The sequence below is a fragment of the Columba livia genome, chromosome 4, assembly GCF_036013475.1.
Source record: "Columba livia isolate bColLiv1 breed racing homer chromosome 4, bColLiv1.pat.W.v2, whole genome shotgun sequence".
Taxonomy (NCBI): domain Eukaryota; kingdom Metazoa; phylum Chordata; class Aves; order Columbiformes; family Columbidae; genus Columba; species Columba livia.
In genome coordinates this window covers 67,083,643-67,087,235 of record NC_088605.1, presented here as the reverse complement: position 1 = coordinate 67,087,235, position 3,593 = coordinate 67,083,643, and the positions used below count along the sequence as shown (strand labels likewise).

General features: G+C 40.2%; 1 long non-coding RNA gene across 1 annotated transcript; it reads right to left on the bottom strand.

Annotated features, from left to right (window-relative positions):
- Nucleotides 1–507: 507 nt before the first annotated feature.
- Nucleotides 508–2,492, bottom strand: LOC135579397 (uncharacterized). The gene is made up of 3 exons (XR_010472441.1): nt 1,951–2,492; nt 1,054–1,260; nt 508–575 (listed from the first exon to the last, which is right to left on the bottom strand). It is a non-coding gene; the product is annotated as an uncharacterized LOC135579397 (long non-coding RNA).
- Between the last annotated feature and the right edge of the window lie 1,101 nt (nt 2,493–3,593).

Genomic DNA, 3,593 nt, shown 5'->3' with positions numbered 1-3,593 from the left:
TCCCCATTTTGTGATCCACAGTTTGACACATTTACTAAAACTATTCCTTTGTCTTTTTTAGTTCTGAGATGTGGGCTGAAATTTCTCTAGTAACTCTGCAGGAGCTTGGATGCCCATTTCTTATTAAAACTAACAGATGTTTCTTTTTCCTACTTTGCTCTGAAATTTTCAGCTATAAATCACAAATGTGGTAGGTCTCCTGCAACAGAGAGTACAGTAAAACATCAGTCCGTGTCCCAAAGCACTTACTCATCAGCCAGCAAGACCAAACTAGGTAAATAAAACTCTTTGGTAATCAAAGCTGAGGGTTATACAGGTTGCTCCTACTGGACTGTTTTAATGTCAATTTTGTGTACAATTTCTAATAATCCAGAAGCAGTAACTCCAGCTACCAGGACCATAAAAAGATTTTCTCGATGTTTTACGATGGAGGAGCTTTGAAGAGAACAAGACAAATTAACACGGGAAGAAAGAGGAAGCTCAGGCTCTGGCATGTGCAAAGATACATACCGCAAAGGGCTCCAGGAGAGAGGTTTTCCCTGGAGGAATTTCCAACACATTTACTGTTGGCCAAGCTGAAAGAAACAGGATAGCTCAGACTACAATTTTGACTAGCATGTATAATATCTCAACCCAAACTCTTCCTAAGCACATACTTGGTGTTTAACTGTAAAATGAGCTGAGAAGCTGTTATTCTTTAAAATGCAGAGATAGAAAAATGTGAAACCTATGAAGCCAAGGCAAATGCTGCTCTTTACTTTAAATATGTCAGCTGGGATCAGCACAAATTATAATACCAATAGCTCCTTTGTTGTGAATGAGAAGAGGTTTTTCTTCACATTCTGAATTTCTGTGTGTTTTTTTTTCAGAACTGAGGACACCAGGACTAGCCAGTGATAAGTGCAATCAGCTACAGCTAGGTTGTGCTATGGACTATGATGCTATGATTACTTAATAGTTTTGGCATTGTGTATTTAAGGAAAGCAGGAAACAGAAATGCATGAAAACAAAACAAAACAGTTTTTAAGATCAGCTGAAGAACTTTAGCCTCACCATGTTGCAGAACAAGAGAAAGTCCATGGAGGTCAGAGAAGTTACAGTGACTTGAAACCAGTTTGAGTGCAGACAAAATGTGACGCATCATGTTTAGGCCCTTGATATTAGACAGTAACTTCAAATTCCATTTAACAGGAGACTAGCTACTGTTGTAATTTCTTCTTGCCAGCAGAACATTTATTTTGCTTATGGCCCACCTGGAAACTGAAAGATGACCTAAGAATAAGAGGTACTAGGGAAAATGATGGGATAACTTTTCTGTCCCACCAACCCTTGTCTTTACAGGCAGCCACAGGGGCGCTTGGATTCTCACTATGATTGCACAAAATATTCAGGTGTGAATAGAGAGAATTGACAAAAAATCCCCCTAACAAACAAACCCCAAGCTATTCAAATTGATCTCAGTAAACAGGTTTTTTAAAAAAGGTATTTACTTGTTAAATGGCACAGAATTATAAAAAGGTTTGGCAGCTCCTGAGTCAGTGACTTGGGACCTCTGCAAATCTAGTCAATTGTGAAGGATTTTGAAAATCCCTGCAGGTATAGCTGCAGCTTTCTGTCTTGAAATGCATGCAGAAATCAAGATTTGTGTCCCAGGTTCACCCTGCCTCACCATGGCACTGGACTAAGCTTCTACCAGCCCCAGGACCCAGCTGTGTTCCGTGCAGAGAGGCAGCGCCAAGAAGCACCTCAGCAAAGCTCAGCTGTGGCTCTCCAGACACCTCTCACTGACAGTTCAAGGGAGTGCTAACCTGAACACTTTGACTAACTGTACGAAGTGAGATAGCGTGGCTGCAGGGACTGGGAAGTACAGGGTGTAGTGGAACACAAAGGGTTTGCTTCTGAGCCCGAGATGGTAAAGAGCAGCACAGAGCAGAGCCATACAGGTGTTACCTGTGTAGCCATTCCACTTCCATTTCCAAGTGTTGCACAGGGAGCACCAGATCAGACTTTTCTTCACCTCTGGTACAGATGAGTCAGCCTCCAGTTGAGCAGAAATATGCATGAGATTTTGCTTCTTGCCAACAGCTTCTTGCTAGTAGGAAACTGCTTGTGATGTCTTTGGTCCTAGAGAAGTGCCAGGCACAATTAATATTCTTTAACAAAGCATTTGGCTTGCCTCTGTTGAATAAGAAAGGTCAGAGGCTAGGGACCTATATTGAAAGCTAATCGCTGAAGTTATTTGTTTGGCTTGTGTTGGACACTTGGATCCTGCTATACAAAAGTTACAAGTGCAGTGTCCTAAGTGCAATATTTTAATTTAAATGCTTATAGTACAAGAGAGAAACAATTCACTGATCATCTCATTAGAGGCTTAGCTATTTACATCCAGACAGCTTTTCCTCTTTGATCTTGTAAAAAAAAAAATGAATGGAAGTTTAGGACATGTTTATTTGCTTTTGTAAAGGCTTGGATCCAAGCAAAACAGACATATATCTGGCAAATAACAATGAGAGGTTGTAAATGTAATAAATACCTTTGACCAGTACTAGATTCCAAAACAAAGATTTCCAAGGTTAAAGAATTCAAGAGTGCATACTCCTGGCTTCCATTTGACTCCCATTATGAACCTCATTTCTATGCTACTAAATGAAACAATATACTTCTCCCTGTGGACACATGAATGAGTTATATCATCATTGTTTGGTTTTATTTTTTCTCCTTGTAGTCTTCAAAAAAATGGAAGAGTTGTAGCCTAAACATTTCATGAGTAGAGAAATCTCTGCTCCCATCTATTGATGAGCAAGAAAAGAATGCCCATAAAACTATTTGATTTGTTTAGGTGTTTTACCCAGATCACTGGATAGACAGTTAATCCTGATACCATCTGTTGGTTAGTTAAAAAAATGTGGCCCTTCTTTGTCTTTCACTCTTCCAGTGGCACTCTGGGGGAAATCATCATTACATTTCAGTGACCACAAAGTCCTACCACACTTCTCAGCATCTGTATTGGGAGGACTTCTCTGTAAGAGCTCTTGCAAGGGATTTAATGAGCAGACATGATGAAGAGACAAGTCAGTGGCAGGGCTGAACAAAAGAAAGCTTTTTTTTCATGCAAATCATGGTAACAGCAGCAGAACTGAGACATCTTGAGGTTGGAATAGATGATCTTTAAAGATCCCTTCTAACCCAAACAATTCTGTGGACTTCACTGAAAACTCCGTTGCTCAGCCATGAAATAAATTGAAACATTCAGACTGGATTTTAGGAAAAACATTCAGAAAATGATGGAATACCTATTCGCAGGACTTTGGAAATAGGCCTGCCCAGGCAGGAGTTGGACCTCTGGAGCTACGGTGTCCAAGCAGTGCTAAGCTATAGAGAAATGTAGCAGATAGGAAAGGAGAAATGATGTTGAGGAAGAATGGGTACCTACAGGAAAGGCAGTGTGTCAGCTGCTGACCAAGTCAATGGACAGTTGCCAAAGGTACTGAATGAAGGACATGGGTTTATTTATTGTGCATTGTTTTCCCAAAGTTAATGGTATCTTTGCCTTGCCATTAGCAAAGGCCTCTTTTTTTAAAAGAGTTTCACAC